Source organism: Cyprinus carpio, unplaced genomic scaffold, assembly GCF_018340385.1.
Source record: "Cyprinus carpio isolate SPL01 unplaced genomic scaffold, ASM1834038v1 S000006739, whole genome shotgun sequence".
Classification (NCBI taxonomy): domain Eukaryota; kingdom Metazoa; phylum Chordata; class Actinopteri; order Cypriniformes; family Cyprinidae; genus Cyprinus; species Cyprinus carpio.
In genome coordinates this window covers 491,370-500,396 of record NW_024879338.1, presented here as the reverse complement: position 1 = coordinate 500,396, position 9,027 = coordinate 491,370, and the positions used below count along the sequence as shown (strand labels likewise).

The 9,027-nt window shown below is 35.1% G+C and overlaps 3 pseudogenes; all 3 read left to right on the top strand.

The window, feature by feature from the left end:
* The first annotated feature begins 3,114 nt into the window (after positions 1-3,114).
* LOC122144618 lies at positions 3,115-4,710 on the top strand (annotated as a pseudogene).
* Positions 4,711-4,778: 68 nt separating this feature from the next.
* On the top strand, positions 4,779-6,397 carry LOC122144617 (annotated as a pseudogene).
* A 913-nt stretch (positions 6,398-7,310) lies between these two features.
* On the top strand, positions 7,311-8,656 carry LOC122144616 (annotated as a pseudogene).
* Positions 8,657-9,027: the final 371 nt, after the last annotated feature.

The following is a 9,027-nucleotide window of genomic DNA, read 5'->3' as shown; positions in this document are numbered from 1 at the left end:
TGCACGTCCGTTCTCTGGGATCGAAAACCATGATAGCATGATTGCATATCAAGGTATAAACGCCCAATAAATCTACCAACTGAGCTACACCGAAAACGCAATTCACAGTGCAATAAAAGGAGTACAAAACAATTAATATGAAAACAACCTTTTGCAGAAAGGGGCGCAATTGTTAGTATACGCTCTGAGGGTCATATTTCAGGGATTTGGACAACAAAAACCTATATACGAGCGTATTAGTTGGAGGGACAGGTTGCGTTGCTTAGTAATGACGGCGCAGGAGAAGGCAGCAGCAAATGCATCACATACTCTCTCTGCACTTTTATCTATTTACGTTTTTGAAACCTTCGTTTTGTTTATTTAAAATGCTTTTAAAACATACAGCACTTACTTCTGTCTTATGAATGTAGTGCAACTGCTCTAAAGAATGTTAAAGGTGAACAGAAATGAGATTTACAGCTCTCTGGTTGCAGCGCGTCAGTCACGCTCGTCAGGAAAGTGAGCGAAACACACACACAAACACGCATTTTCATTAATAGCGGTTCACTTCCGCGATTTGGATAGATTGCGTTCACATCAGCAGCGAACCGTACTGGGAGTTCACATGAACCGTACACCAGACCACCATTTCAAGTGGACTCGGGTACAGTTCGCGGTGCACAACCGAGTTCGGAAGACAGGGTTCACATCATTCAAATGAACCGAACTATGACGTCAATCGAACCCGGGGCGCACCAAAAGTGCTAGTGTGAAAGCACCTATTAAAGTTAACCTAATTTCTGTCTAGGAGAAATATTTACGATATTAAAATACTGATACATTGTGCATTGAAAAGTGTCATTATAGTAAGTTTGTTAGTACTTAATATTATTTTACAAATAATAATAATAATAATAATAATAATAATAATAGTAGTAGTGTAATACAAAATTATAATAATAATAAAAAACATAGAGCCAGCAGATGGCAACAGGTGTCAAGGGCAGAGGCAATGCCTCTTATAAATTATTAATATTAACTTTGTTATTTAACATTTATTTAACATTTTCTTGACTTAACCCCAGTATACTTCTCAACATGATAAATGCAAAACATTCCTGGGAAGCTCCTATCAAGATGATTCTTTTATCAGACAGACAGACAGACAGACAGATAGACAGATATATAGATAGATAGATAGATAGATAGATAGATAGATAGATAGATAGATAGATAGATAGATAGATAGATAGATTAGATGAATGACAAATAGTGCTAATGTTCAGTCAAAGCACTTAGGTCCTGTTAAATGGTTAAACGCAACATCTCTTTGGTTGCCTTTGACAAGTTCATGTTGACTTTGAAAATGTTCAATTGGCTAAATTACTAAATTAATATTACACCTTAACATATATTTGTAACATTGTATTATCAACACTTGCCACTGCTTTCAGAGATAGTGAGAATGTGAAATATTATAAATGTAAAGTCAACCACCATCACACTTCGCTATCTAACAGGGGACCATTGTCCTTTAGTTTAGTGAAATCACTTACTACATGCACAGACCTGTTGCTGTGTATGTTTAGCATGTATAGTTTAGCCTGTGTAGAAATGGCCATGCAATAGATAAACAAAATGGTGACATAAACATGGAAACATCTAAATGAACTGATTTTGTTCAAATGAAAAATATTATTTTACATCACTGAACCAAACTTACACACTTCAGTTTACACCAACAAGACTAATTTTTATGGATTAAAACAAGCAGAAAGAGCTCTTTAAGGTAACAATTGCAGGTTGATACTTTTAACAGTGTTAAATAAAACACTTTAGTCGTTAAAACACACTGTCAATTTCCAATGCAGTGCTTAATTTAGAGGCTTTTAAGGTTATTATCAAACATTGCCAACATATTCAGGAATAGCCAAAACAATCAACAAAAATGAGTTTTTGACTCTTTAAATCTTTTAAAGTATATTTTTGATTGCAATAATTGGTGTTTTAGTGTTATCAACATTGTTTTTTCAGAGATAATCAGAATGTGAAATGTAAATGCAACGTCTCTTTGGGCAGTTTCATGTTGACTTTGAAAATGTTCAATTGGCTAAATTAAATTATCTGAAATGGATGTATTTTAAACACTTTTACCACCAACTAATCATCATTTCAGAACAACAATCAGCATAAAACTTTTGAAGAGCTGGCTTTTAAGTGTGTGTTTTCTGGTTTAGTATTTTTGTTTTGATTTTGTATGTAGTTTTTGTTTGTTTGTTGTTTTATTCCATTTAGCTTTAAATATTTCTTGTACTGGCTTCATTTTTAGTATTTCATTTTAACCGTCAAAGAAAAAAAAAGTAGAGAAAAATCACAGTGACATTTTTTTTGTTACCTTTTACGTGTCATTTTTGGAGGCCTCTAATGCCGAAATAAATGGGATTTTGCATTTTTTCATAGTTTAGTAAGTTTTTAGGGAAAATGTTGTTATACGGCAATGTTGGGCCTTTGGGTAGCACTTTAGATGTTTAGAGTTTCACCCCTTCATTGCTGTGCAATTTTATTATTTATTTATTTTGCATCGTTGGGGATTTGTAGATTGTACACACCAAAAATTGTCTGTATTTATTTTTTTATTTTTTTTTGCCATTTCCCATTCATTTTCTATGGTTGGTCATTTTTGACCAAAGACCATGAGTGTGACAGTATATATATATATATATATATATATATATATAATTTTTACGAGCACTTAGCTTTTTCAAATCATGCCCTCAATTTTTTTGTGTGTTCACATACCAAGTGCCATAAAAGTCATCAAGTTTCTTACCATTCTGTTGAAGCTGTGATTTTAAAATATTCAAAATGTAAAATTCTTCGGCCAAAACAGGCTAGACTGACCAAAAATAAATAAATGCATATTAATAATAATCATCATCATGTCAGGATGGAGCACCTCCTTTATTAACGGTTTCAACTGTGTAATTTTCCCATAGAGGTTTAGTACCTTTCATTGCTATAAATATCACAAAATCCTTTCTGTTCTTCCTATTACAATATCTTACCGGGTACGTCTCTGAGTAGCATATATTCAGTGGTTGGATGGAGCCATTCTTTGCACTCATGCAAGTAGTAATGACCATCATTACTTTTACCAAGCTAATGAAACTGCCTGTACTCTGCAAGGACAGCCTGTATACCCTCAGTTATGGAAAGATGGAAGACATCATAATTGGAGGTGTTTTCTCCTTCCATAGCAGCTGGGAGGTCAAACAAATAACATATTCTTTTACACCACCTCCACTGAATTGCATCAGGTAGGCAAAATCTGAATCAGAATATATGAAAATGTATGTAGATATAACTAACAGTTTCAGTAAAATATAATTTAAAAAATATACTTTTTAGAATACAATTTTAATATATAAGGTATATATATGTTTTTTTTTTTTTTTTTAACCAAGTCTTAATTATAGAGACTTCCAGTATGTGCAGTCCATGCTCTTCGCTGTGGAGGAAATCAATAACAGTTCCACCTTGCTACCCGGGGTCTCATTAGGCTACAAGATCTATGACACATGCGGTTCAATGGCAATGGCTGGTAGAGTGACTATGGCTCTTGCTAATGGACATGAAAACACTTCCTCAGCTGGACCTTGCACAAAGCAAGCATATGTACAAACCATACTGGGAGACCACAACCTCATCAGCATGCATGGCGATGGCAAAAACTATTGGACCATTCAAACTTCCAATGGTATTAATTACTGAAATTACTATTATTTTTGAAACTAGTTCCAATATGATTGTACTTGAAAGTTATTTTATCAAAATACTGTTTATAATTTAAAAAAATAATAATTTTATTCAGAAATGTAAGCCACTCATGATTACTTAAAATAAGATAAAACACAATTTAATTGTCTCTTAGATAAGTCATTATGCCACCTGTGAATGTCTCAGTGACAAAATCAAATATACTTCATTTTTCGAACTATTACGAGTGATTACTACCAGAGCAGAGCACTGGCAGAAACTGGTTAGGCACTTTGGCTGGACTTGGGGGGGAGCCATAAGAACAGATGATGATTATGGTAATAATGGGATGGCCACTTTCACGAAGATGGCAGAACAGATGGGTATCTGTTTGGAATATTCTCTCCCATTTTTCAGAACCTAACCTGAGATAAAGTAATAAGGATAATTGAGCAGATTAAAAGCTCTACTTCACGAGTGATTGTGGGATTTCTTGTGCACTGGGACTTGGAGGTTTTGCTGCATAAATTTGTTGAATACAATATCACTGGATACCAGTGGGTAGGTACTGAGGGTTGGATATCTGATTCAGTCATTGCCAGTATGGATGATAAGCATCACATTCTACAAGGGGCAGTTGGTCTGGCTATACCCAAAACACAAGTGACAGGTCTAAAGGAATTTCTAGACATCAAGCCACTTAAGTCTTCAGGAAGTGCCATTTTTACTGAGCTCTGGGAAGACCTATTTCAGTGTAAATACTCAACTAAGAATGATTCAGTGTTCACAACTCCATGTACAGGCAAGGAGGAATTGTCCCAGATGCAAAACACTTTTTACAGATATGTCATCATGCCCATCTTCAGCAATGTGTACAAAGGAGTGTATGCTGTTGCTCATACACTTCATAATCTTCTGGGCTGCAAGGGAAAATGTGCCTCAAAGAAACAGCTTGATCCTTTAACAGTGGGTTAACACTAAGTCTAGAATGAGCTCATATGATTTCTTGAATTAAACATTTTAGTCAATGACCGATTAACATTTTTAAAATTCTGACCCCCCCCCCTCCCCCACCCCAGTTTCTGACACACCTGCGAAAGGTGCGTTTCAAAACCAAGGATGGTGAGGAGGTTTACTTTGATGAGAAAGGTGAAGCAGTGGCAAAATATGAAGTGATAAATTGGCAACCAACTAAAAAAAAAACATGATGAATTTGTCACCTGTTGGGCTTTATGATGCCTCTCTGCCTGTGAAAGATCGTTTGGCAGTGAATATGGAATCAATTGTCTGGGCAAATAATGTAACAAAAGTGAGGATAAAGACAATTTAAATTGCAAAAAATTACAAATAATAATAATAATGTCAGCTGTGTATGATGATGAACTTTATCATTTTATAGATATAATAATATGTTCAACAGTGTATAAAGTTTAAATATTTGTCACAGGTACCGGTGTCTGTGTGCAGTGAGAGCTGCCCCCCTGGCACTAGGAAGGGTGTGAAGAAAGGAAAGCCTATATGTTGTTATGACTGTATCCCATGCACAGAGGGTGAAATCAGTAATACTACAGGTAAAATATATGCATGCATACATAAAATACATACATACATAAACTGATTAAATGCAGCTACAACTAGGCAAAGCTACATTTAATGTAATAATTTCACATTAACATGTTAAATGATTCAATTATTATTATTATTATTATTATTATTATTATTATTACTTTATTTATTGCACCTAATACAGATTCTGTAACATGTCTGCGGTGCCATCAAGACTTCTGGTCAAATCTGCAAAAGGATGCGTGCGTTGAGAAGGAGACAGAATTTTTGTCTTTTGAGGAAATCATGGGAATCTTGCTAACAATTATTTCTATTGTTGGTGCATTTATTACAATGATAATTGCTGTCATATTCTTCAAATATAAAAATACCACCAATAGTGAAAGCCAAACAACTCAGAAACTGAGCTTCCTGCTTCTGTTTTCACTGATGTTGTGTTTTCCTCTGTTCACTTACTTCATTGGTCAGCCCACTGAGTGGGCCCTGTATGTTGCGTCACACAGCATTTGGGATCACTTTTGTCCTTTGTATCTCCTGTGTTCTGGGGAAAAACAGTTGTGGTTTTAATGGCCTTCAGGGCTACAATTCCAGGACATAATGTCATGAAATGGTTTGGGCCTCCTCAACAGAGACTGAGTGTTCTGGATTCACTCTTATACAGGTGCTTATTTGTGTGCTTTGGTTAACAATATCTCCACCCTTTCCCTTTAAAAATCTAAATTACTTCAAGGAAAAGATCATTTTAGAGTGTGATGTAGGTTCATCTATAGGTTTCTGGGCTGTTCTGGGATATATAGGATTTCTTGCTCTTTTGTGTTTCATTTTGGCTTTCCTGGCCCGTAAACTGCCTGATAAGTTCAATGAAGCCAAATTCATCACATTCAGTATGCTCATATTCTGTGCTGTGTGGATTGCTTTTATTCCAGCTTATGTAAGCTCTCCTGGAAAGTTTACCGTGGCAGTAGAGATATTTGCTATTTTAGCTTCAAGTTTTGGTTTACTTTTCTGCATTTTTCTCCCAAAATGCTATGTGATTTTACTTAAACCGGAGAAGAATTCCAAAAAGCATATGATGGGCAAAATGGCATCAAACTAAGACAGCAGACTAACATCCGTGAATTTATTTAATATAAAAAAATACCCTTTATTGCAATTTTGTAAATATGGTAAGGTATGAATAAAAAATAAAATAAAAAAAATGCAACGTGAAATGTCTTATATATAACAATTAAATATGTATCAGAAACACACAACACGTTACAATGGATGTTTAAATGATATCATTATGTCCTGGGATAGTAAGTAAGTAAGGATAAGTAAAGTAAGTATATAAAATGCACACACACACACACACACACACACACACACACACACACACATATATATATATATATATATATATATACACACACACACACACAGTATACATTGCTGTACTGTATGGTAAGCAGATTTGATCAAAATTAATATATACAGTCACCCTTGAAAATTCCCTCATGGATCACAGCTGAAAGGAACTAATCTTATGGTGGTAATTGTGGTATTCCTTTTTGATATTTGATTGCAGTTGAATTCCTAAAATGAAATTGCTGGACTTATTTAATTAACAACTTTTCACTGTTTTATGAGTTTTACATCAGGTAGTTCTATTAGCACACCAATCCAAATTTGGCGCTTATTGCGCAAACAAGCAAGCAAGTAAATAAATAAATAAATAAACAAACTAATAAATAAATAACAAATTTTCATTTCCAGAAAGAAATATTAGTGGCTGCAAAAGCAAAATAGTTTGCTGCTTAGAGAAGGATAAACTATGATTGGTACTTTCAGTCCCCTGAGAGAACTGATGCCATGAGTTGTTTGGGCTTCTCACACTGTATAAATGCAGTGGTCTGCAACAGGCAGGAACCAGAACTGCAATGCTGATACTTCAGCTGCTTTTGTTGGTCCTGATAACTCAGGCAGGAAAGCCTGACTGCACACCACAGGGGCACAGGGTGCTGCCTGAAATGGAGAAAGATGGAGACCTGATAATTGGGGGTGTATTTTCCTTCCACACGGACAAGATGGCTACACAGATTCCTTTACCAAAATGCCAGAAATACGTCCATGCAAAGAGTATGTATGTGTTAGTACCATGGTTTAATTTCTCTCTCTTTTTATTTTATTTGTTTTATACATTTATTGTTATTGTGCTGAATCCTCTTCAGTAAAAATACAGCATGCCTGACTAAAATTTCATAAAGTTTCAGTTTCAGGGAATTCAAGTTTGCTCACACAATGATGTTTGCAATAGATGAAATAAACAGGGACACAGACATTCTCCCTGGAATTAAACTGGGCTTCAAAATTTACAATGACTGTGGATCCACAGACATACTAAGAGCTGTGATGACATTAGTAAATGGTCTAGATCAGTCAGAAACAGGAGCAAACTGCACTAAACCTCCAACAGTCCAAGCCATTATTGGACATTCTGGATCAACACCAACCATGAGCTTTGCGAAGATTGTTGGAAGATTTCATATACCAGTGGTAAGCTATGTTTTATCTTTATATATATATATATATATATATATATATATATATATATATATATATATATACATACACATGCGTGTGTGTACTTATAATTAAAAGTTTCCATGAGGGAATTTCAAATAAGGACATTAATTCAATACATTTGAAAGTATTCGACAAATACTTTAGCAAATGTGCATTATTATTATTTTTTTTTTATAAGTGTATATCTTTTCACTATCTCTGTCTTTACAGATTAGTCATTTTGCAACATGTGCTTGTTTGAGCAACAGAAAGGAGTACCCCTCCTTTTTTCGAACTATTCCCAGCGATTACTATCAAAGCAGAGCACTGGCCCAGCTGGTCAGACATTTTGGCTGGATGTGGGTGGGGGCATTAAGCAATAAAAATGATTATGGAATTAAATGGAATAACCACTTTTATTAACGCTGCTAATGAGGAAGGAGTGTGTATTGAATACTCAGAAGCCTTTGAAAGTACCAGTCCATACCATGAAATAATTAGAATTGTGAATATTATCAGAACCTCCACATCTAAGGTAATAATGGCTTTCATGTCGCACAGAGAGATCAGGATACTGGTGGATGAGTTATACAGGCAGAACATTACAGGACTGCAGTGGATCGGAAGTGATGCCTGGATCACAGATGACTCTCTAGCTGATATCAACGGTTACACTTTGCTCATTGGATCTATAGGATTCACTGTCCGCAATGCACAAATACCTGGACTAGACCTTTTTCTACAGGAAGTTAACCCCTCTCAATTTCCTAAGAGCATATTTTCTCAAAGACTTTTGGGAGCATGTCTTTGACTGTTTCTTTGAATCCAAGTGAAATAAGAAAGGCATGTAATGGCTCTGAGAACTTGAGGGATGTGCAAAACTCTTTCACTGACTTGACTGACTTAAGGTTCTCAAATAATATATATAAAGCTGTTTATGCAGTAGCTCATGCAATTAATAATCTTCTCTCGTGTGATCAAAACAAAAGCTTCAATTCTAATTCCTCCTGTCTAAAACTTGTTGAAATAAAGCCTTGGCAGGTGAGACCAGATTTTTTTGCCAGAATAAAATAAATTACACATATACTTCAATCAGTTAACCTGAAGACACTTACATTTTTATTTAATTTGCTTGCTGAAGGTCTTAAATTCCTTGCAATCTATAAATTTTCACCACACCTG